This window comes from Stegodyphus dumicola, chromosome 1 (genome assembly GCF_044657685.1).
Source record: "Stegodyphus dumicola isolate Sdum_Otavi_A_Nest chromosome 1, ASM4465768v1".
Taxonomy (NCBI): domain Eukaryota; kingdom Metazoa; phylum Arthropoda; class Arachnida; order Araneae; family Eresidae; genus Stegodyphus; species Stegodyphus dumicola.
This window is the reverse complement of record NC_140768.1, coordinates 71,854,335-71,881,249: the sequence shown is the minus strand read 5'-3', so window position 1 is coordinate 71,881,249 and position 26,915 is coordinate 71,854,335.

The window sequence follows — 26,915 nt, the reverse complement described above, 5'->3', positions numbered from 1 at the left end:
TTGACATAAGTATTTAAAAATGGCTATTCAGCAGTTGGAGTAATAATGATGCTTGCATAAAATTTAATAAATTAAAGAAACAAATATTGTTTGAGATAACAAATCTAAACAGAGAAAATTATACTCTTTGCCTAACCGTTTTTATTTCAAACAGGTTACGCATTCTCTACAGGAAAAGAACAAAAATATATTTAATTTTTCCTCTTCACGTCATTTTCGCTTCCAGACACACTTCTTATGATAAAAAAGATGATGTGTTAACTGCATCTGTATGCTGGTAATTTCCTGTCAGCCTTTACTTTATAAGGCAATTTACCCAGCCCTTCTGCTATCCATCCACCTACTAAATCCACACAAAGGATTTTAGGATTTCCCCCGAGGCCGAAGCTGTGATTTCCAAACGCACGCAAAGGCTGCAATGTATATTATAAGGGTATTGGGAGTCAGCTGTATGATATTTATTGTTTAGACTGATGGTAGCCTCATCGTTTCAAATTTGAAATGAAACAGAGGCACAGAAGACATAAGGAAAACAGATGCCCCTATTTACTTCGAAAGCAGAGATATTTCAGTTCCTTTCACTACTCGATATTCTAATCGAACAAGTAAATGTTAAAAAAAATAGTACCAAGTGTTTTTGGATAACAATAGGAACAAGAAATGTAATCATTCTTCTTCTCCGCTTTAAACAACCTTTATTATTCCAAGAATTCCTTATAATATACTATTTTATATATTTATTTGGCATAAAAATGTTGTGCGTATGAAAGACTAAAATATTGTAACGTGTGCATAACCCCCATACATATATTTAATATACTATTTAAAGTTAAGTTGTAAGAACAAACGAAAAAAGTGCTATGTGGTCAAAATAGGCAGATAGATGAATCTTTTATATTATCCTGTTGAGATAATCTCTGAAATTACAGTCACGCATTTTCAGATGCTGTTGACATTAAAAATGATCTATAGACAAAGAATTTTCAATGCGGGATATATCTAATTTACAGTTTATTTGATATATAAATTATAACTCATCTGAGGACTTTATGAACATTTGTACCATCAATCTAATTAATAAAATACGCTTCTAACTTAATTCATAACGTAATTAGATAAGAAAAATCATTCGGTTTTAGTAATTTAGTAAATAGTAATTTATTTTGTGCTAAAAGAATTTAAAACCTCTAGATCATGGCATTTATTTACAGTAGATTTAACACAGATTTTAATATCAAGAAATTTAGATATACTACATTACAAGAAAAATGTCGCATTATGAATTTGGAACGCAGGTGCAATGTAAATTGCAGTGTAGGTGCACATTTACAAGTTCTCTTACACTTCGGACTCCTGAGTAGTTTTTGGTCCTTGTCCGATCATATTTGCAGACATTGTCATAAGAAAAAGTGTGGAAGTTCGCAAAAAGCAAACCGGCGTTAGAACATCTCTGAATTACATCAAACCTCACGACATAGGATACCAATAATTCGCCACTGACGAAACTTTTCTTCATGACGTAGGGCATCAGTAATCCACCACTATTGACATTCTGAGAAACATATTCAGGGAAAATCAAGTGCTCCGTTATTAGCACAGATAATTTCGCGCTGATTGATAATCATAGCTCAGTTTGTCAGCCGTACATTGTAAAAGCTATAACATAACAATTTGTTATAACTTAAAATGCATCACAGCAGAGTTGCATGGACTGCAGTCTAGGACAATGCAATGCTGAACACAGAACGCTGTCTGGGTACCATCAGTGATAATCATTTTGTAATAGTTTGAAGCCAAACAATCACTGGAAGAATAACTCTGCCAAATTAGAAGTATAAAACTTCCATTAACTAACTTGGAACTTACTAACCTGAAGTACTGATATAGAAAACTATTTGATCCACCTATTTGCTACCCTCTAGAAACTATTTGCTACCCTCTAGAAAGCATTAGGGTTACAGTAACGACATGCTATGTTAATGAAATTCTGAAAGCTGAAGCACTACCAGAAATCTAACATGCCCCTAGTGAAAGTTTTAAATGAACTAATACCTGACTACGCTCAGTTCAGATTAGCTAAATCCCAAACGTCGATTTGACGCCGATTGAGAAACTGTGGACCACGACATCACTGGCATTCTCCCATTCAAACGAAAAAACGGTGAACTGTAAACTGAGTCAGTGATACGGAATGGTTGAGGATACTACAAGGTGTCATTGGGATAATTATTAAATCGATGTCGCTTCGTGTTCTATAAACATCAAGCCAAAACATGATGTATTAATCTTACTGCTCATTCTGCAGTTTACTCCTATTAAGCCTTCTCTGCGTCTGAAAGTGAATTCATTTATTCGAAACCTGTTTGATTATATATACGTGCAATGTGGTCTGATTTTATTATTACAATATGGCGGCGAGGCTTTTTTTATGTCAGGCAATATTATTATTAGAAGGAAAAGTCGTAAGGAAAAATTTGAAGTTTTGCCTTGTCTACGTAATACAATTACCTTGTTGCCCAATCTTCAGTTGAGATTTTCCGAAGAACTACAGAAGCAACAGCTGCATGCTAATAGTACATTAATCCCAAGGGATTCTATAACTGGTAAAAGAAAAACATTAATCTATTGAACAGGTTTTCACATGATGCTGTACAATACAGTAATAGGATTATGTCTGTAATTAAAGTTACTGACTTCTGCAGAGTAAAGTAGAAACTTTAATTTGAATTTCTTGTCATTCATATGATAAATCTATCAGCTGTTAAATGTTTCTTAGACATATTGAAAATTTGTTGAAGATTTTTGGAAGATCTCTTCTAAATGCTAAATTTGTTACGGTTATGAAAGTATTAGAATTTTGGCATTAGGAGGAATGAGAATTCAATGAATCGAAAATTTTCAAACCCAGTCACTTCAAACATCATTGTGCATTTTAAGTGATAACAAATTGTTAGGTTATAGCTTTCACAATGTACGGCTGACAAACTGAGCTATGGTTATCATTCAGCGCGAAATTATCTGTGCTAATAACGGAGCACTTGATTTTCCCTGAATATGTTTCTCAGAATGTCACTAGTGGTGGATTATTGATGCCCTACGTCATGAGGAAAATTTTCGTCAGTGGCGAATTATTGGTGTCCTATGTCGTAAAGTTTGATGTAATTCAGAGATGTTCTAACGCCGGTTTGCTTTTTGCGAACTTCCACACTTCTTCTTATGACAATGTCTGCAAATATGGTCGGACAAGGACCAAAAACTACCCAGGAGTACGAAGTGTAAGAGAACTTGTAAATGTGCACCTACACTGCAATTTACATTGCACCTGCTCTCCAAATTCCTAATGCGACATTTTCTCATGCCTTCTGTTCATGAGAAAGACGTCTTTAAGCAAATTTTCAAATATCATGAATTTGTATTCCCTGTAACGTATACCTTATAATATATACATATATATACAGAAAGAAAGCGATAAAGGGAATAATAATATTTCAAAATCATGCATGCATCGTGAATTCTTATGATTTGATTTTTTAAGAAGAATTGCAAATCGTATTTGTTTAGACAAGGCAGAAGTTTCAGTTAACCTTTTGTACTATAACTTTAAATAATGCTTTCGCTGTTAATTCTAATTAAGGTATTTCTAAAAAATGAATTAGTCTTAAAATTAATTATCTAATAAAAATAAATTCCTCGATCTACTTCCAGTCTAAAAACTGTTAATAAATAAAAAAATGGTTCATAAATATAATTCACCGCAGTATATAAAACTAATCTTAACATTGTATAAAAATGAAAATTTTAAATTTAAACAGATTTAAAACAATGCGGTGACAACTGAATGTAATACCCAATGTTGTTCATTTACATGCTGATTAACCTACATATATAGAATAAATAGATTCGAAGATTACAGTGTACATAATTGAGATTCGAAGATTACTGTGTACATAATTCTAAATATAGCAATTTAACAATCTAATAATACGGATAACATGGGTAGCTCAGACAACAATATTTTCTACCTTCAATTAATTTTTCTATTCATTGCTGCTACGTACAAATATACGCTTGATCGCTTTCGCACAGAGATGAAAAAACTGACTGAAACAGAAAAAAAGTCATACTTAATTTCAAAATAAAAACATTTAATTAAAATAATTTAATTTCTTGATAAATTGTTTGCTGCAATTCATTATCTCTCTTTAATGATGTTTAATGATGCAAAGATCATAATATAAATGACTTATTGAAACAACACTTTTAATAAAATTATTTTTCGGCATAAATTTCATTTATACTTCCTTAGTCGATTCCATCATTTATATTCTACTTATATAGACTTAGTTCTCATTCATATTTCTTTCCGTCTTATGTTTAATTCACCCGCTTTTTGATTTTTTTTAATATGCGTTTATTTAACATTCACCAAATTTCTGAATGTACTAAATTCGCTCATTTGATCAAAATAATCTTACTTATGATGTAAAACAAGACATTAAGTTTGTGAAAGTACGCCGAGAAAACACAGCAATTCTGTAACTTGAGTGCATTAACGAAATGCCGATGCACATTGTAAATTATTCATGAATATGCTTGTATTAGCTTAGTATTTTATACGTTTATTAACACGTTAACAATCATTGTTTAAGTTTTACATTCTTTAAATATTCGAAGAAAAGTTCAGAGATCTTTAAACAGTGAAGTGTGTATTATCGCAGAAGGCTATAATCCCAAATAACAAATACATAGCTTCTTCCTTAATACCTCCTGTTAAATATATCATTTGCTTCTCAATGTATCTTATATACCGTTGCGTTATACCGGTTCGTAGATTTGGAGTGAATGATGACAACACTTGATGAAAAATCCAAAACAGAATTTTTTCTTCAGTATTACACAGGAGAGTTCCAAAGACACGTTTACAGCCGTTGAAAAACGACGATAAACACGATGAAACAATCAGCAACGCAGCCATCAGGCTATAACGGTGAAAACAGCTGCACGGCAAAGTACTAAAGTACAGCTTCCGGCTCGGTCGATCGCTCTCAAGCTAATCTCTAAAGCGCTGCTATTGAACTCAACGCACTCAAGATACACTTCGGGATAAACTGCTTTTTCACTGCTTTCGAGAACATTCTGGGGCAAACCGGAGAGAATTCGTTCCAGAATGTTCTTGGTCCATCTACGGCATATCGCCAATTTTGTTGCCAAATGTCGTCAAATAGGTGATTTCATGTCAAATCTGGCAACCCTGCGTTTCTTTGCAATTTTCTTGAAACCCTAAACCCGCTTTAGCAGCAGTTGGGTATTTTGCAACAATTCTTAGAAAACCATAGCATCTTTGAATATAGAATGTAATGCGCACAACTACTGCCATTTCGTTGCTGCTGCACAGAGCCGGGACAAGTGAGGCGCTTGCCTCAGGTGAATCACTAGAAGCAGCGCCAAACTGGCTATACGAATTCGAAAATTACTTTATGTATTTAAATTTGTCAGTTATTATTAAGGAAAATATCCTTCGTCACACTTAAATTAATAAAACAATAGGAAGAATTGAAAGAAAAATCTGGAAATTAATGCAATGTGCATTTCGATGTTCTTATTAATCAAAAAAGAATTTTTTAACATTTAAATTTAAAAGTTATATATAATTAGCTACATTACTTTTCTGAATTTATAAAACTACGATTAAAAATACTTTAAGAATTATGGTATAATTATGCTATAAGAATTATGATATTTTGATTTAATACAGTTACTTTTGTTTAATAAAAATGTAGCTATTTATATATATATGCTCGCCATTTGCCTTTTTGCCTCAGGTGGAAAAATATCTTGGCACGGCTCTGCTGCTGCACTTTGCTCTTTTTGACCATTTGATTGCACTATTTGATTGAGTATTCGCATAGGTTAAAATGATTCTTCAACATCTTGCGTTTCCTTTTTATGATTATGAATATGTGGGGAGTTCTGAAACCATTCAAACATTGTCGCATAACCATATATACTAGACAATTTGTGAGAAAAACTATAAAATGATTTTCTTCCTTTTTCTAGAGGAGAAAGATGTTAGTGATTTAAAGAACTTTTATTTCTTCGGAATAATCACATACCGGACTAATCTGATATTTTCCTCGGCATTGAATGGCCGTGTTTTCAATGTTTCATTCATAAATGAGGCTTTCACGAGGCAGTTTTTAGTTTTTAATTTATAAGCAGCTAATAATTTCTTCCAGGACATTGACCACGTATTCTTAAGTTATTTTCTCCTTCACGTTCGTACGGGGTTCGTAGATTTGAAGTGAATAACGACGACACTTTATGAAGTATCGAAACACACTTTATTTGCCAGTATTGTCAGGACAGGTCCAAAACACATTTTACAGTCGTCGAAGATCTACTATAAACACGCTGACACGATCAGCGACACAGCCTTCAGGTTATCAGGCTATCACGGTGGAGACAGCTTCCTGCAAAGCAGCCGATTCTGCTTTCCGGACTACAGCTCCCGACTCTGCTTGGTCTCGGAACTCCACGTACTCTTGAGACTCTCCACGCTACAACTCGCGATGCACTCGACGACACACAGAGCACGGCTCCCGACTCTTCGGTTCAGTCGTTCCCGGAGCTCAGCACGCTCTCTCAACGATGCACTAACCGCAATACACTAAGAGACTCTTTCGGTGAACTCGACGACCCACTCGGCACTCGCTGCCCGGCCGTCAGCTCGATCGACTCCGCACGGACTGACTCGGTAGACGAGACACCAACTAACTCGTAACTAACTATCTAGCCCTCTCGACGAGGCACACCCTCTGCGACACACTAACTGACTGCAGACCAGCAGGGTTTATATAGCTTTCGGCTTGTGTTCGGGAACATTCTGGGCTAAACCGGTAAGAATTCGTTCCAGAAGGTTCTCAAACCGTCCCTAGTATATCGCAAATTTCGTCGCCAAATGGGCGATTTCTCGCCAAATGTGACAACCCTGCCCTTCTTGCTATTTTATGGCAACCCTAAAACTGCTTTCCGGAGAAGCTAACTTACCGCGTATGTACATTTCGTAAGAGTATATTATAGAAGCCTATGCGTTTTCGTCTTCTAAGAAATTTTTAAAAACATTTTGCTTATTTTACTATATGGTTTTATGCATTTTGGTGTATTTAGTTAAGAGTCTTAAAATAATAAAAAAAATTGATGTGTTCATCACATGACTTTTTTTTTTGTACGGAATATTAAATTCTAAGCATTTTTCTTGCATTTAATTTAAACTTATTGAATTAAATTAAATCTACTTCGTCGACAGCACATAAACTACAATAGAATAAATGCACTCTTTAAAATTCACTATATTTATTTACCGTAGCGATAGTCTGTCGCTAGATTCACCTAACACCGTACCATTTCAACTTATAAGCATATCGCTGGAACTATTACTCAAAAGTGTATTTTTATCGGTTCAATGAGAATGAAGCCTAAAATACGCATGACGATAAGAGCTAAATGAGCTAAGGATCTGATTGGACTGTTAAAGGAGACGATAAAAATCAAATTATTACAGCACGGCTGATGTTACAATTAATAATGCAAGTTGAACAATAAAACACAAATAATGAAGAACCAATGTAAACATATGTACAGGAGACCACTGGGTGAGCAGCTGTGCCGCCACGAAGACTTTCAGCTTTATTGCTCACTCAGTGGGACCACGTTTATTTAAAATTTTATATTACAATAAAAATTTTGATTTTAATGTACACATAATTTTGACATATACTTGACATACATTGACAGAATTCATAAAGATTTTAACATAAATTTTGATGGTACGTACATAGAATATAGAATGCGTAATTTAGAATACAAATAAAGATTTAGATAAAAAATTTTGGTTATATACGTAATAAATAAAATATGATTTTGATGGTTTGTTGAATTGCAATAATAGTTCACAGTTGATAAATAGTTAATAATTCATAAATAGTTCACTGTTCATTATAGTACACAGTTCATTAGTCTGTTAAAGTTTATTTATCTGTTGAAGTTAATAGTTAGTCTGAAGTAGATTATGATAAAGCTTTGAGAAATTTTATAGTTAGTGGGAAGTAAGTTTCGTTTATTGATTGAAGTTGGGCTGTCTTGAAGTGATGCTAATTATGCCGAAAAAATGCTGATGTGGAATTGTGATGCCTTAATTTATGGTGCCTTTAGATTATCACAATTTTCTATGAGATATTCCATTAAATTATGAAGTTTTTTGCGGAGAGATTTACTTCTGAGTAATTGTTTGAACCATTCTTGGGCATTTTCACTTGTGAAGGGACGAAAGTGGAGGTCTTTAGTGATTGCACGTTCAAACAAGTAATGATCTATTGTTCCTGTTGATCCGCATATACAGTTTTCTGTATGATACAAGCCGACACGAAAAAGATATGAAATGAAGGGTCCATCTGCTGTTAGAAGATATGTTATTGCATTATTTGTTGTAACTAAATTTCGTGTTGGTTTTGGTAGAAACATAAAAGTTCGTCTGCCCGAATTATCTTGTGACCACATGAGTTTCCATTGTAAAATCAAGTCTTGTTCAAGTCTTGATTAAAAGTGATATTGGATTTGGTAAATAGGTTATTGCTGTTATAATACCATTTGCTGCTTCTTTTGCCAAGCTATCTGCCATTTCGTTGCCCAATGTTCCTACGTGGGCACGTGTCCAATGTAGTTTAGGTTTTTGTCCACTTGGAAAATATGCGAGTATAAATGATATATCTTGAACCAAAGGAGAGCGATTATGACCAGCTATTGCTTGAATACTTGATTCAACATATGTACACTATATACAATATATACAAAATTCAGTCCTTGAAGCAATGTTTAAGTAGTGAAATTGTGATCACTGTGAGTGAAAATGTGAGCCGCCAGAGGTCTAGTAAGCCTGTCTTGATGCAGGATTTCGTAGTTGAAAATTTGCGAATAGTTTATGTAGTCACTACTCAAAGCTTTGTGTAAAAAACAATCATTTGTTCTTCGTAGATACGTTTTAAGTTCTTAAATTCCGAGCTCCTTGTGCAGGAGAGCATTTCTGAAGAGATATCATTTTACAGTTCAAAATGCACAAAATTTATATCATCTGAAGAATTTTCCAATCCACATGTTCTATTCAAATACTATAATAAACCTAAAACTATGTGTAAAATAAATTAAACAAACAAACAAAAATAAGAAACAGTTTTTCACAGACGATTCAGTATTTCTCATTCAATTAATTCAGTTTTCACTTCGCGACAAGGCAAAAATACATAAAAACTCAAACTAGCTATATTAAAACTTACGATGTAAATCTTAAACACTTATTTCTTCGAATTAAGTCCAGAATGGGTTAAGCATGATTTAATTCGCAATAATAAAAGAATGCGTTATCTTTGTTATTGTGAAGCTTAGTTTCTCTAGATCGGCAACAAATCCACTATTCTGCTAAGTTTTAAATGTAAATAAATATGATAAAAATAATTAGGCTTAGCCGCACTTAAACAACTTTTAAACTGTTGGTTATTCCACAAATATTGCATGCAGATTTACTAAAGGCATAAAGACATTAACCGAAAGATAAGAACAGCATAATTCCATCGTTTTTAAAGCTATAAATGCACAAACATATAAGAATAAAGAAACTGAGATCACTGAGGCGAGTAACATTGGATATATATGTACATATATTTATATACTTTTGGCGCAGCCGATTGCAACTAAAATATGAGATAGACATCTATATGTAATAGCAGTCCTATATACAAAATTTTAACGTTGTGAGGCTACTCGTTTGTGAGTTATGCGAGATACATACATACATACATAAGTACGCACAGACGCCAGGAAAATTATCTTCAATATTCATTTTAAATCATTTTTATAATTTGTTGGGGGGGGATTGTCCTTTATTCTGTCCTTACGTACAGATGTCCCGCAAAAACCTCGTTAAATTGCATTGAATAGCCATCAAAATGGATATTTTCCTTTTTAATTCGCACAAGGAGGTAATAATGCAAAATCGTTTTTGAATTTCATTCTAACCTGCAAGTGTTTATCTGTACGTAATCTTGGATCTTGGATCATATCTCTGCTTCTGGCTTCAACAACTCAGTGTTCTAACTAGTAATTAATTATCATACCAGCGGCCATTAAAAGTTTTAAAAACCTAGAAATGTATGTTACCTACAAGTGTATTATACACCACGCCCGAAGGCGAGAATCAATAGAGTAAAACAGTAAGCTGTACGCATTGCAACTAGCTCTTAGAAATATATAACCCCACCCCGAAAAAAAAAGCACTGCAGCAGGTAACATACTGTTTGCTCAAATGGATACTGCACCTGTAAAAAAATATGATAAATAATCAAACGATAATTTAATTTTGGTACCATATAACAATTTTTTTGCATCATTATATCTTAAAATAAGGTGATGTGTACACCACATGAATTCCTTGTACGGAATATTAAATTATTTCCTGCATTTCCTGCATTTCATTTAAACATATTGAATTAACAAGTAACGAATTTTGAATTAATTCTACATTCACGTGGTCTACGTGGTCCAAATCTACTTCGTCGATAGCGCATAAACCACAATAGAATAAATGCTATCTTTAAAATTCACAATATTTATTTACCATAGCACCACTCGGCGCTAGGTTAAAGCGTTACATCTCATTCACTTTATCACTCAAAGTGCACAAAAATTATATCATCGGAAGAACTGCCACAAGTTCTACTCAAATAGAGAAAAGTAATGAGACTGGCAGCAATGCGGGCGATCTGGCAACGTTGTGTCTAACGACCAGTGCTATACCGGTTTGTTTATCCCTTCCACTTCCTCAGTCCGAGTCAGGTCAACCTAAGTTGAGAACACTGGATATAGTAGAAAGTTTATGCGTCCACAGTAGAATATAGTTCTACCATTTCGAGAAGTAATATTGTAAAAATTACGCTGTGAAATATGAATGCTGATGAACAAAGAGAATGGAAGGAAAAATGTGTGAAAAGATAAATTACGTTGCGTCCAGAATTTTGTTTAAAAAATTGCTAAATCATGTTAATCATAAATGACCAGCAGGAAGACACCCCTTTTTTTGGCATTATTGGGGAAACTGCAAATTCCAGAAACTCCGATCTCACCCCACTGTTGACGAGAAAAGAAATTAAAGCATTCATTCATTCATTGACCGGGAAGAGAAAAAAATCAGTTTTTATGGTATCTACTTCATCTTCGACACAGGTGTATAATTTTCGACCTCATAAAGCTGGAAACCTCATAAACCTGAAAAAAACAGTACCGCTAAGATTACCGTAATGAATGCTTTTGTCGTATTACAGAAGCAGTTTCCTAATAAATACGATAACGATATTGTTACTTGCTATAAGCTTAGCGGGACTGAATACCTCAGTTAAAGAAAGGGTCTTTTTCCGAGCCACAAATTAAAAATACAAGGACCGTTTCCAAGGCCAAAAATAAAATTTTAAAAAAGGCAGAACTGTAAACAGTTATAAATAACATTATAAATACAAGCTAACAAATCCCTTAGAAAATATTATATGAAAGTGTCCAATCAGTAGCCGAGTGGTTAAATCGCTGAATACTGATAGTTTGACATCGTTTGAACCCAAGCGAATGGGCTGTATTAATGGTCGATTTTGGTCGTTTTCCCATGTGTAACGTGAATATGAGCTTGTTTCCTTTAAAAAGTCCTCCACGAATTCATCTCACCCCTTAGTCGAATAGCTCTTTTGTGCTTTGCTATATTCAAATCACTTAACCGATCCAATACGGAAGTATTGATCAATATAGGCGCAAACTATACACATGTGCAAACTGTTTACCTATGTGAACTACGCAGCCGTGGACAACCTTGTATACAAACGCTTGTGTAATCCAGGCCCTAGAAACTCTCAACACAGAGCTAAACATACTCCACCGCATGTTAATATGAGTCATTATCCTAGCAGCTTAGCTCAACACATGCCTTTTAAGTTAACAATGGTAGAAGGAACAAGGGTTTCTGTCTAAAGGAAGAGATGGTTTCGTGGGGACTTCTTTTATATAACATACTGAGGGACTCCTATGAAGTTCAGAGCTCTTAGTCATTATAAACGAACTTGCTGCATACTACCAGTGTTTCACGGCTTGAGCAACTCTATCATTAATACGCTTGATTTGCAGATGATTCCATCTAAGGAAATGAATAGCCAGGTTTTTCCATATGATATGCTTGTTGTTTTTGTACCTCGACGTAAATATATTGTTTTTACCTAGCTTATACAGTCTTACACAACAAAATATAATTCGCAGATTCTCAGAGAGCTGAATAACCCTCAGGAAAAGAGTGATCCGTGTGAGACCAGACATTGCAGAAAAGTAGATCCTTCCTCAGGCCAATGCCCAGTGTCACACGGCCTTTTTCATCAGTGAATGTTTGACCTCAAAACGCATTACTATTCTTCCTCAACACCCCTATTCACCTGATATGAGTCCTTGCGACTTTTTCCTTTACCCGAAATTGAAATATGTCCTAAAAGAGCGTCATTTTTAAATCAAAAAAGACAAAATTTACGAACATACAAGAAAAGAGAAATTAAGCTCACTGAGCCGATTAACAGAGTGGATATACTATACATTTATTTATATACTTTTGGTGCTGCAATTGCAACTAAAATGAGAGGTGCACATCTACATGATACAGCAGTCCTATATACAAAATTTCAACGTTCTCTGTCTACTCATTTTTGAGTTATACGAGATACATACATACGTACATGCGTATATATGTCATGGAAAAATCCCATCTAAATCCATTTTAAACTCATTTTGCAATCCACTTTGTAATAAACAATCCATTATTCTCTCCATACGTACAGCTATCAAACAAAAACATCTTTCAAATCGATTCGAGATCGGACAAAACGGATATTTTTGTTAAAATATGATAGCCGAAATTTTTAGCGATTATAATACTTCTTTTTTACTTCGTACAATGAAATGAAAACTCAATAAAACAATCTTCTGAAATTATAAAATTCTAAAAATGTTTCCGCACTTTAGTTTTTCTATACATTGAACCCAAATTGAAAACACGTTCTCATTTATTTTAAATACTCGTCTTTAAAATACAATTAAAATAAATTAAACGTGGTGTTCAAATTGAATAATTATTATTTGTCATGTAATGATTTTCGAAAACAATTTTCTTAAATTTTTTTTTCTAAAATTTAAAACTATGTTTCGTCTTTTCTAATTGCTAATGCTTGCAGGTATGTTACAGGAACCTCTTCTCCATTTGGTTGACCTAGACCCAACAAAGTATACTATTTGTATTACTTGTATTAATTGCATGCATAATTACTTACCTTTATTAATTATATATCTAATCATTTATATGTAATTAGGATAATTTTCTGAAAATATTATTACTACTACGCGTAGCTTGTTTATCAGAAGCAAATTTACTGCTTTGAAACATTTTTATAGAATTGGATATGCTTCATAATTGATTTCCTGTTAAATTGTTTAGGTTTTCATTTATGTTCGAAGTCTGGCTGATTTAATTGTTAAGAATACTGATCTAGTTACATACTATAATTTGGTCTTCATCGTTGTAAGCGAAGCATTCGACATTTTTTTATCGTTGTTTTTCGCAAAAAAAGAATATTGAAGTAGTACGTTTCAAAATTATATCTAAAATGCTATTTACAAAGAAATATTTCAAAAACTTTTCAATATCTATAGTAACAGTTGTGTAAAGAAATCTGGATAGTGCAAAAAAATTTTTCTAGTATGCTGCGTTACGTAGATGACGTTGGCAGAGTAATTTGATAAAAAGCATTACGAAAACTTTATGCATTTCTTTCGTTGAGAAATATATTATATAGTGAGCATGCTCGTTGATATGAAACATTTTCAATCAATCCTTTAAATCCAGTTCAAGATAACTCTTGTAAAAAGAAACGTTTAGTGGCCGCTGACAAAAATGGCTTTCAAAGGCGACTGCAAAGTGGTTTTTATTTTTATCTTTATTTTTATTTTTTCCAGTAAAGACTTTAATAAAACCAAACTACTACAGCTTTACGCAAATCACAAATTTTAACCATACAATAATTAATGAATCCATATAAAATAAACTTAATAACATACTCTCGTAGCACAGTCTACGTAAAACTATGTATTTAAATAATTGCATGTCAGAAACGTTTAAGCTAACGAATACCATGGCGACAATGCTTAAACGTATTGCAAACGCATAGCAATGACTAAGTAAAAATTAATTACGAGAGGCCGTCTAAAGTGAGAGTTAACAGGAAACTTTTATTAAGTAAACCCGTTTTCATAGTTTGATCAGGTAGAAAATAATATTTCAAAGAATATCATAACTCTTCTGCCGACTTTTGAAACAACGTTTTCTCCGATAAGATGCAAAAGTCATTTCCAGTACACATTGCAAGATTATAATGCAAGTTTACAAATTTAAATGAATCAAAAATCGGAAATATTTCAGATTTTTTATTATGCCCATAAGGGCGTTTTTTAAAAATTTTATGTGTTACCTTTATTTATTAACTAGCATGTTCTTCGCACGTAAACCATAAAATTCAATTCAACACCAATATCACAAAATATTTAAAAGAGCGTAACTTTAGAATTTCCGATACACAGTCTCGCGCATTGGAAATATTATATATATATATATATATATATATATAAGGGTCTAAAGTGTGTGTCGCCGATAGTTTATTGTAGCCACTCGGAAAAATGAGCGCGGAAATTGACGTTTCCGCAGTTTTTAATTAATATCTCGGCCAATTAAAGTCGTACGAAGATGAGTACAGTATCGATGGATTCGGAGAATTTTTTGGAATACGCGTCTCGAATTTCAATCGGCGCCGTTCTGTAAATATTCGAGAAAAAGGAATTTGGCACGTAGCCAAATCCCTCTAATAGGGAAAACCCAAGAAAGAAAGTGGAAAATGTAGGGAAAACGTAGGGTAAAATTAGTTTTTAATTAATATCTCGGCAAATTAAATTCCCAAGAAGACGCGAATGGTCAAAATAGAGTGCCACGGACCTGCAGAATCCAACGGTGTGCTTCGCTAAGCCCGGGGGCCAGCCGTTTCGGAGGAGAACATGTTTCTTCGCCTCATACATATATGCGGCTTAAGTGTCTGTTTGTCGCCGATAGTTTATTGGTTGCTTGCGTAACTGTACTAGCCAATAGGGTGAAGTTGCTATGGCACAGGGTTTCCGTTTCAATTGAGACGTAGACAATTTCCTGTAGAACTTGCCTTTGCTATGACCATCAATAAGTCTCAGTGCCAAACGCTTAGCTTAAGCGTTTTGGCATTTTTTTACCTGAGCCTGCATTTGGACACAGTCAACTTTATGTTGCCTGTTCAAGAGTTCGTGAAAGAACGGATGTAAAATTAAAAATAATTGATGATCCTCTGCAAGACGAGCTTAAAATTGATGGAAATATCTACACAAGAAATGTTGTGTACAAAAAGATCTTTGACATGTAAATTAACATTTCATTATTTAAATCACCTTTATTTATTGAGCTCTGCGGTGGCTCTTAAGAAATGTACCGCCAGTGGTTTCCTTCATTGTACTCTACTTTAAGTAATTAAGCAAGTAAAAGGGGGAAATAGCAAAGGGGCGTCCTTGCCACCTGGCCTGGGTAATTCAGTTTAAATTAGCAGACGCCTTTGTACAAATCATTTTAATTACAATTTATAATATCTAGAACAGCGGTGATTTCGTATGCCCGCCGGGCTTTCTAGTATATATATACAGTGTTGCCATGGTTAGCTTTGAAATCGTTCAATATTTTAATCAAAAACTCATTATTGCTTTACAAAATATGAAATAGTTAATAAAACAAATACCAAATTTGGGCTTCTAGATGTCCATATTCGGATGGAGACGTACGTTATTCAAAATTTGATATCTCTAGGTACCATTGTTTTATCACAATGCCAGAAATTTACATATATTTATGCAAACGTTTTCTGTCTCCCGAAGCCATGTTACTAGGTTAGCTAGTTCAGATAAAATTGTATTATTCGGCTTTGCATTATAGCTGCTGCTATTTAAATCGCTACGCCGGTAAGAACTTTTAAACCGAGTTAGCGTTAAATCTTTCGTGTCGCAATTGGCTACGGTACTTAGTTGTAATCTGAAATCTTAATTTTTTGTTACTTTAAGTTATATCGCCACAAGTTGTTGGGTGATTTGTAAGCACGAGTCGTGCGTTTATGTTCAAAAGTTCTGATTTAATAAATAGGTTTGTTTAAATCTTCTCAAGTCTCTGTCGTTAACTTCAGGTACAGCGATAATTCAATCTTAGTCTGTTAGGAGTTTGTACTTAGTACCTTCTACCAAAGCAAGTTCGAACATTGTAAATACATTCCGCTGTTTTAGATTCTTAAAATATCTAATGATTTCGGCGAGTTATATTTTTTCAAATTTATGTACCATAAAGAAACTAATATAAGATCCAAAAAGTCACTGAAAGCCTCAGTGTTTCAGAACTTACAAGAAAAAAGTTAAAAACCAAGAATCTAAACTGATGTTGGAATAGAAATGCATGTATGAACTGAAATATGAGCATAAATCTCAATAATTTATGATATATTTTATGTACCTTTCCCTTTTTCTCTTTTTATCAATATGTGAAATATTACAGAACAATCCAGAAATGCATTTTGCTAAAAAAGCAAGAGATGTAGATGGGGCATTCTGGGATGACGTCGGCATTATAAATATTCGTTAAACACAGCATAGTGTTCAGTTGTAGAACAATACCTGATATGGAGTCGAAGCAACTTTATGAGCATTGATATTGAAATGAAAATGTCATTATTTTCATTTTTGGCTTGCAATTTTCGCAATCTGCATACTGACTGAAACTTTTCAATGCATATAGTGCATATCTCATGAAAGTGATTCCAGTAATATTTTTTTTATTTATTTTAAAGGAACTAATTGTGGGGTAAAACGAAGCCTGAAGAGTGAGAAAAAATCCTTCATTTCCGACTATTCAGATATTCTAAATATACAAGTACGCATTAACAAAAAATTAAATTACGATAAATTTCAAGAAAACATATTTAGCTTTTTATTAGATTTTTTCATCCAACGAAAAAGTTTGAAAAAAATAAGAAGTACTTTTACTTAGTGCATTATTTTTACAATGCTTAATTACACTATATATTACATACAATAACCATTGCATTTTTTACAATGCGCAGTTAATATATATTTCTCTGAAAAGAACTAGGATAGAGCATCGTTCAAAGTAACGTATAAATGTTTTTTGAAGAAGAAAAATAGAGGTATCCAAGCTACTGCTAACTCTCAAGTCTGGATAGGAAAATAAAACAAAACCCTATTAGCCGAGGTCCCCCTACCATGTCAGAAGCAGAAAAATATCACTGCACCCAATAACACTGAGAATCCAGTGATATTAAAAATATGAGTAATGCATACTGTCTCCGGGGTAGCCTGCATTACATACATCACAATTTATTCTGCTGGCGTGGTATCATTGCTTTGGCAGACAAACTAGAGTGAATAAAATGAGACTTGAGCATTTCTCCTGTAAATACTGCCCTTGAATCAATAGCATCAGTAGCCTGAAAGTTCTTTATTTTACAGCAAAAAGCTCTCAAAAGTTAGAAAGACGAAAGGTTTTATTCTTTCCTCCTCTCAGTATCAGGATGTGCGTATATTGGATTTCTGTTTTTGTAGCACAGTAGATGGCTAAGTTCTGCCTGCGTATATCATTATTAAAGCGCAATGTAATATAAAATTTCCGAAGTTCTCGCACAATGTTCGCGAAATGTCAAGTCGTTTATTCCTCTCATTTTAGGTCACCTGGCTTTACTGAAGAGTGGCAGTGTATACTATTTCTACATTGATTACTGCATAACAAAAAAGAACTGTATTCCAAATATAACACAGGTTTTGCTCCGAAATTTAAGAAATAAATTTTATCAAATAATGTTTTTGTTCATCAAATATTAGGGAAATATGCTATAAATCCAGAAATTAAGTAGTATTATTGTATGGTTTATTATTTATAGCAATTAATTATTAATTCATTTTATTTGGTGTTTATAATATTAAATATATTTAAATGGCTTCACAAATTAAGAATTACGTAGAAAACAGTAATAAATCTTATAAATGCGTTCATAAGCGTAATTTGCATAATATGTCTTTATGCTCAGTACATACATGATTTTGAAATTTTTATCATAAAAAAATACTTTTGTCAGCATGAACAAAACAAGTTGCAACTACTTTTGTCAGCATGAATATAACAATAGCAAGTTGATTAGAGAAGCAATCGAAAATTTCTTGCTCGTCCTGTCTGACAAATGCTCAAATCTGACAGTTTTACCAGATTGCTCAAGAAAGAATTATGTTTTTCAAAAAGAAAAGGACGTGGAGGACCCAAAGTTCTACCGTTCCATCAACTTACGGCACACCATAGAAAATGTCAAAGAGCAAGAATAGCCAAAAGATTAAATCATCATGCTCAGAAAAGAAATTATTTAAGTAATAATCAGTTCGGCTTTAGATCTAATCTCTCTATAATAATTGCAGTAAATTCATTACCTCGATAAGTTCAACGGAATAAATCAGAATCTGAACACTGTTCAAATGTATGCGTCGGTTTACAAAGTCCATTGGACTCCCTGTGGTCGTCAGGGGTCCTACAGTCCATACGAAACGTGGAATTTTCATAAAATGTGTTCCGACGAATGACTATCTATTTCGCTATTGGAAAGTGTAGCCACAACAATGAGATAACAGAAAAGTCGTATCCCAGAGGATGTCCGGTTGGTTATTAGAGCAGAGCCCTGGAACATGGCATTCAGTGAATTAATTACTCTTCATTTTCCTCCTCATAAGCAAATATATGCTTTTGCAAATAATGTAAATCTAGTTACCAGCGGAAGAACAAGAGATGTTTTGCAGGAAAGCGGTAAGATCTCCCCATAAATGGACTGTAGGACTGTAGGACCCCTGACGACCATAGGGAGACCAATGGACTTTGTAAACCGATGCATACTTTTGAACAGTGTTCAGATTCTGATTTATTCCGTTGAACTTATCGAGGTAATGAATTTACTGCAATTATTATAATAAATGTTCTATCTATATACGAATTCATAAATTTTTGCATAGCCCTAAAATGCTTTGAAACTTCGCAATGCGAAAAAGACTTTTTATAACTGAGATCAAGATATTCTGTATCTGTTTATCAAATATTGAATTCTGCTTCATTTTATTAACAACAATTAAGCCAATTAAGTTTTTGCGCCTGTCATTGATATAACTAAGAGATTTAAATGAAAATGTTTTAGGACTTACATTATAAGTCAGAATTTAAGAATCAGTAGCACTGTAGTGTCATTAAATTATTTTGAAGCAGGAGACAAGAAAAATGAGAAATATCCTCGCCGGGCCTCGAACCTGGATCTCTAGAATTCGCGCCGAGTGTGCTACCGTACACCACGAAGGAATGCAGAAAGGAAAGACAAAATACCTTATATACTTCCATTTAAAGGGCGACTGGGGATTAGGGCACCTAGTTGCCAAATCTTGGGGGACAAATTATCGTCTTGAATTCTTTGAAAAAGTGGTTATTTCCACGTTTTTTTTTTCCCATTCTTTAGGTTTTGTCTGGTACACTCTATGATTATATGCTCCGTACACTGAACTTTTAGATATTATTTCTTAAATTGGTATTGTAATTGATTAACTCAAAACTGTTTCAGATATCAAACTATTACCTGAATAAGATAGATTTAATACTTTTAAAGGAATTTACATTATTTTAAATTCACATTGTATACTAATTAAGCAAGAAATTATGCGATTCACGAAATAAATGAAAACCAAAATGTTTTGTTAAAGCATTCATATTAGCTATCAAAATTAGAAAATGTTTGTATTGAATAAAATAGAATTTTCAAGCACGGTCTTTCAAACTTTTGCATCATAATGTGGTTATAAATGTTCATTTCTATCGTAATTTAAAATTTAATCACAAATACCAACAAAGGAGAAGTTTTAAATTTTGTTTGCGAAGCTACTAGTTCATTTATTCTAAAAAACTTATTATTATTTCAAATTTTGCTTATTATAATTCTTATTACCAGAAATAGCATTTTCAGTTCAAATATTGCTTAGAGTTGCAATTTTTTCGAAACTACGAAATTGCAAACACTTTCAAAATCGTTTCCAGGCTATTGTAGAACATCTAATGGTTTATAATCAAACGGCAAGTATTTGAATGCAGGAAACCGTTATGTATGCATAAACAAATTTTGCTTTCAATAAAAGGAGTAAGAATAATGTTCCGCAAGAAAACATTCTATACATTTTCCCCACTCAACTAACACATTATCATTTTGAACTGAAGCTTGTAAATGAAACGTATTTTTTCTTGTTTCATACTCGTATATATTTGCATAAATTCATTTAAATTCAAATATGTAGTATTCAAATATTCAAATTACATATCTGAGTTCATCATTAGAAATCCTGTCGTCACATGTTTTGATTCCTATGACAGACAAAAAGCAAAAATCTGTTGCTCAGTGAAATTGTCTATTACTATCTCTGCAAGAGGAAAATAATTTCGCGTATTCTCAACAAAAAACATAGAGTAAGGCAGTACTGAAGATAATTTTAGCTTTGAAAATAAGCGAAATATTTGAGATACTTAATAAAAGTATAATAAAAATATGAAAATATTTCATATTTTTAGAATTTTTTGTAGAGTCAGCATCATGACTCCTTTAAATAAGTCTCTAAAACTCTCTCATTGACTCTAAGACTAAATTCTCTAACACTCAGTAAAAATTCCTCTGGAGAAAAATGAAAATGTATTTAAAATTTTAGGGAGTAAAATTTAAGGGGTCTCGGTACCCCAAAATCAATGAAATTACCGATTTTTCAATTTTTTGCTGGAAAAGTACCTTAATACCCTTACTACACTGAAGAAAAATTTCGAAATGATCTGACGATAATAAATGCTATAAAAAGGTTTTTAAAATTTTTGACACCCCTTTAAATGCCTCACCCCTCAGTGTTTATTTGTTTCTACTCCATATTTTTTTTTTCAGTAACTTACTAAAAATCAGTGTAAATGAAAAGGAGTGTAATTAAATATGATTCCAACTATTAAAACTTTGTTTATGTGTATAAACTGATTTATTTAAGAACAAATCTAAGTTGGAAAAAAATGTTTTCACCTTTAAATTGGCAAGTTTATATATTTATATTAAGCTCAGCAAGTATCTTTATGTGTATTATCACTCAACTTTGCTATGCATATTCAAAAATTGAAATTGTCTTTAATTAGACACGAACAGAAATAGGTGGTGTAATGAAAGTGATCAAGTTTCTGACTGTAGCATTATTGAAATAGTGCTGGAAGAAACATTCAACTTTTAGTTAATTAACACGCACATAAAATAATTTAAAATGCAATTTATATACAAGAACAAATGGCTAAAATAAGAGAATAAATCCCATTAGCTGCTGAGTGGTTTTAAATAAAATATTTTGTGTCTGTTAAAATTTGAAATTTTGCTTTTTAACAAAATGAATAAAACGACAAATTAAAATAATTAATATTGATTATAAGCGTTTTAGAAAATATATTATAATTAATTCATGCATTAAAATTTCTCTGAGCGTGTTTTAAAAAACAAAAGTTAGGTAAAAAAAAATTCTACTTGCATTTTATGATATTTTTGTAATATTTCAAACCAGATAAGGTTTTAAAGAAAACCTTGTAATTTATGTTCATATTTATCAATTGAGGAGTACTATGTTTTATTATATATATATATATATATGTTTAACAAACATTCTCTATTCGTAAAAAGCAAATTAAAATCAAATTTAAACTTAATTTAAATTACATTTAATGCAAACAAATAAATGATTAATTTTGTTGCGAACTAATGTACAATATCATTTAAATTCTGAGAGCATATGCATAAAATTAAATTTTATTCTTTTGAAGCAATATATATATATATATTATATATATGTGTGTGTATTGAAATTCAGTAATAACATTTTTAAGAAATTGAAATGATTTAATGACCATTCAGACAGTTTACATTCTTTAAACATGGCCGTTTTCGTGGTTTTCCGCATGTGTAACGTGTATACGAGCCAGTTTCCCTTAGAAAGTCCTCCACGAAGGCACCCCTCCCTTTAGGCAGATAGCCCTCGTGTGCTTCGCCATAATTGAATAATCCAATCCAACCTATTCTTTAAACTGCGTTTTCTCAGTTTGCTATTTTTCATTTTTACTTTTTACTTAATTTCTAACACATATTTATCTTTTTACTTAAATTCCTAAAATTTGAACATATACGGATCAAATTATTTAATAATTTTATTGCTTATTTAAAAGTATATACTTAATAGAATCGATGATGGGTTTTGAAAAAATGTGAAAAGAAAAATTATTGGAAGTGAAAATATGATTGAAATCATATTTATTTAAGCTTTTATATAAAAATGTGCTTTTTATTTTTTCCTCATAAACTAATTCATTAATTGCAAAATCGATCCGTAACATTATTAAGAAAACTATTATAAATACAATAAAAAAATTGAAGCAAAAATATTGAAAATTTTACAAGAAAAATTTTTAATTGTTGAATTCTTAAAATAAATTACTAGCAAAAGAAATTGTTTCAGCTTAAAATCATTTTGTCTCATAAAAAGTAGATGAAAGTTCTTAAATAAAAAAATCATTTCAAAGTTGCAAAGTCCCCTTAATAATTATGACCTTTATTTTAATAAAATTAGGCACCTAGTAAGCACTCAACTTTCCATTTTTTACCTAGGAAGCACTCAACTTTCCATTTCTTACCTAGTATGCACTCAACTTTCCATTTCTTAATTACAGTAATATCATTTTTGCATTCATTTAATAGCTCTGACCAATGAAATATTATGTACGAATAAAAAGCAGGCATAAAGCTATTAAGCTCTATACGTATATGTGTAGAAAATTTATATTATTAGCCCAAATGGGCGTTAGCCAGGAAGGCAAGTCTCGAAACGGCAATTTTGCGTCGAATCACTTTAAATGTCCAAATCATTTTTCAAGTTATCGTTACAAAGTATTATCACCCTCCCAAGTAGCACAAGACGTTGCAAACTGGTCCGATAGGTTGCAAAGTGGTTTTGGTAACTTTTACGACGTCTTTACAACGTTGCGAAGACGCAAAATATTTGCCGTTGCATCTTGCCAATTTGTCGACGTTGCTGAAACGTCATGATATGACTGCTTTTAGACGTGGTCGTTTTAGCATTTTTTTTTTTTTTTTTTTTTTTTTTTTTTTTAAGTATATCAGCTTTATTTTTAGAGTGAAAAGAGACTAAATCAGCCCTTTCAGAGAGCAGTGGCAACACTGTAGGGAATAAAATATTTTCATCTATTTTTATTTTTATCTATTTATCCAGCTCGCGAGCCTGTCTATAGGAAATTATAAAGATATTCTGTTTCTGAATATTTTAGCCCAATGTGGCGTTATCCCGAATGCTCTCGAAACGTGTAAGTGTCTTTAAATGAAGAAAACGTTCGTTCGGGCATAATATAAAATCTGAAAGCTTTCAGATTTTATTTTAATTTTATATGACTTTTCTTAATTTTATGCACATGTATCAATTTTAAATTTATTTATTTGAAGCACCAAACGTTGGAAATTAAAGAAACCAAAGTATAGTGAAGTATCCTTATGATGATAGCTTACTGTTCTGTCCAATTTTGGTCTTCTGTAGAGGTGACTAAGTAATAGGCAATGCAAAGTATATTTATATTTCTAGAAATACTGTTAAGTTTCACCTGTATTTATCTTAGGGAGGTGATAGTAAGATTGAGTTCACTGTAATTAAATTAAATGAAATAAAATATCATGAATCAAAATATAATGAGTAATATAGTTGTACAATCACATATGTACACTGCATAACAGAGTTCTTTAAACTCCTTATTTTCGTTCAGTTTATTTTGTCCATATACAGTAAGGTCTCCCATAGTCTGTCTTTGATCACTTTTGCTTTAAACAAAACATTATTCTACAGAAAATAGATTATTATGATGTAAGGTTTTGTCCCACGCTATAGTCCAGGGTGGCCAACAAGTCGATCGCTATCGAACGGTCGATCGCGAGGCTAATTTTGGTCGATCGTCGATCGCTCGCAATGTCTGGAGTGAAATTCCGTATACAATGGACTTGTATACCGTTGTAGAAGGCAAAGTCTTTTAGCAATAGTTTAATGCGTTCTGGGAATTTGCCGAGATATAAATTCCTAGAATTTCGACAGCCTGACACTGCGATTTCCACCCATCCAGCACAATACATTTTGACATCATCACACTGAAGGGAAAAACAAAAACATCTATTAATATAATTATATAACGGCTCTTTTACATTCCCACTTATCCTTTCAATTCGTCGCATCACTGCGTTTCGAGACAATTTTAAATGTTGAATTGCAGCAACAATTTCACTCTTGTTCTTAAAATCGTTAAAAAGTGAATCTGACATTTCTGAAAAAATTTTCTTTACAAATTCACCGTCGGAAAGTGGCTTACATTTTGTTGCTAATAGGTAGCTTACTTTGAATGACGCAGCAGCTACTGATTGTGACTTCAACCTTGGCTTTTTAAACACCCTTTGTTTACTTGTGAATTGAGCTTTGAGATCCCTAACGTTGTCCTTTCTCAGTTTATAACTTGGTGGATAATTTGTTTGATACTTGTTTATGTAAAGCTAAATCTTATCTCTCCATATTACCCTTTTTAGCAATGGCTACTGAGGTAAGGCATAATTAACAACAACATTTATCATCCAACATTGTAAAAAAGTAATCGAGCAAAGAAATATGACAATTTAAAGAATAAATATTGAATTAAATATTTTTATAGAAAATTCAAAACTCATGAACTGCGGCTATTATCTCCGTTACATTGAGAGAAATGATAACTATACTGCATGCTACGATCGGACACAGTAATACAAGAGCATTGAAATCTAATAAAGATACTTTCAAATTTACAAGAAGTATGTTAAAGTTACTATATGGTTAATATTATGGTCTAAATACTGAAATATTAATTTAAATAGAATTATTGTTATTCCTAATGTAGTTGTAATACTGTCCCTTAATTTCCTCTTAGTGTAATAACCGCAGTTTACAGATCTATTGCCGAGAAATACTCGCTTATAAAGTAAATAGATATGTAAGAAAAGCCATTTAATTTAAAACAAAGAAAAGGTACTTACATTTTAAGCAGAAGAAAAACTGAAACCCAAAATAGGCACTGAGAATACATAATGTTGATTAATAATAATAGCGTTAATACAAAAGAAAAGCAGCTACTGTATAGCACTACCAAATATTGAAGATAACCTGAGTGTGTTCTTCCATGAGTCGAGCCCTAACAGTTGCGTTCACGCATTGCGTCCGGTGACATGTGTAAAACATATAAGGGATACGGCACAATTACTTGTTTTCGTTCGTATGGTTTAAGGATTTTACGTCTAAAGAAGAATTTTTGAGTACGATTTCTTTGAAGGAAAGGACTAGAGATGTAAACATATTAAAAGCCTTTAAAAACTTGATCAATGATTCGAAAGTACCACTTTTTAAATTAGTCTCAACAACAACTGATGGCGCAGCTGCAATGATAGGTAGCATAAATGGATTTATAGCCCTAATGTCAAAAGGAAGATGAATTCACTGCCTTTTTAAGCTATCACTGCATAATTCACCAGCTAGTATTAGCTAGCAAGAGACTAAACACAAAAGAGGTATAATGGACATAGCATTTAAAATTGTTAATTCAATTCGAAGAAGTTCTGTAATGTATTAATCGCTATTATTTTTCAAGCTTAAGTTTTGCTTATTATTTCAGTTTTGATCTGTAATTGAAGTTCTTTTTTTTTTTTTTTTTTTTTTTTTGCTTTAGTTGTTTAAAGTTGGTTGTAAGTTTAAACTGTGACTTTTGTAAACTTTAAATTTAGGTTTGGTTGCTTTAAAAGTTTTCTTGAGTTGAAGTTGTTTAATTTTAATTTGAGTTTAGGGACTTAAGATTTTTGGTTTTTGTATCTTGTTGTTTTGACCCTTACGGTTTTTTAACTTTAATTATTTTAAAGCTTTGTTGCTGCGCTTTTGGTGTTAATTTTTCTTTCTTAACTTTGGTAACTTAATTTTATCCCTCTTTCTATTAAAGTTAATCGAATTCATATTTTCTGACTGGTGGTAGGTAATTCAATTGTAATTAAATCTCAGTCTGGATAATAAGAGTGTATACTTTAAATACTGCTGAAGAAACAATTTATATAGTGCTGATATTTTTTTATGAATTATATTGTTGTGTAATTAGTAGTTTCATTTTTAATTTCTCAAAAGGCATTTGTGTTAACTTGGCTCTGAAATTTTTTACCCTGTACCGTCGGCTTGGAATTCATTCTCGGAAACCCTTATCAGAGGATTTACTGCACCCCGAAAATTCTTTCGCCCAAGCGAAAAACCATATGTGCGGGTGACGTGTTAGATGGATACACCATATGGAGTTTCCCGAAAAGAGGACCCTGTTTTCCTGGACAGGCAAGCAGGGAAAGGTTCTACAGCATATTTTGAGGAGGGGGAAATTATCGTTAGGTAGGAAGCTCTACATGGTCGACTGGGACCTCGAGCGAGGCTAGATTATCCCCCCTTGTTTTCGTCTGCGGAGATTGTTGACACATTTGGTGTGGCCTTGGAAGCTGAATGATTGAATGTCGCTAACTGGCTCTTCTGGTAGTCAGAAAACCCCTTCC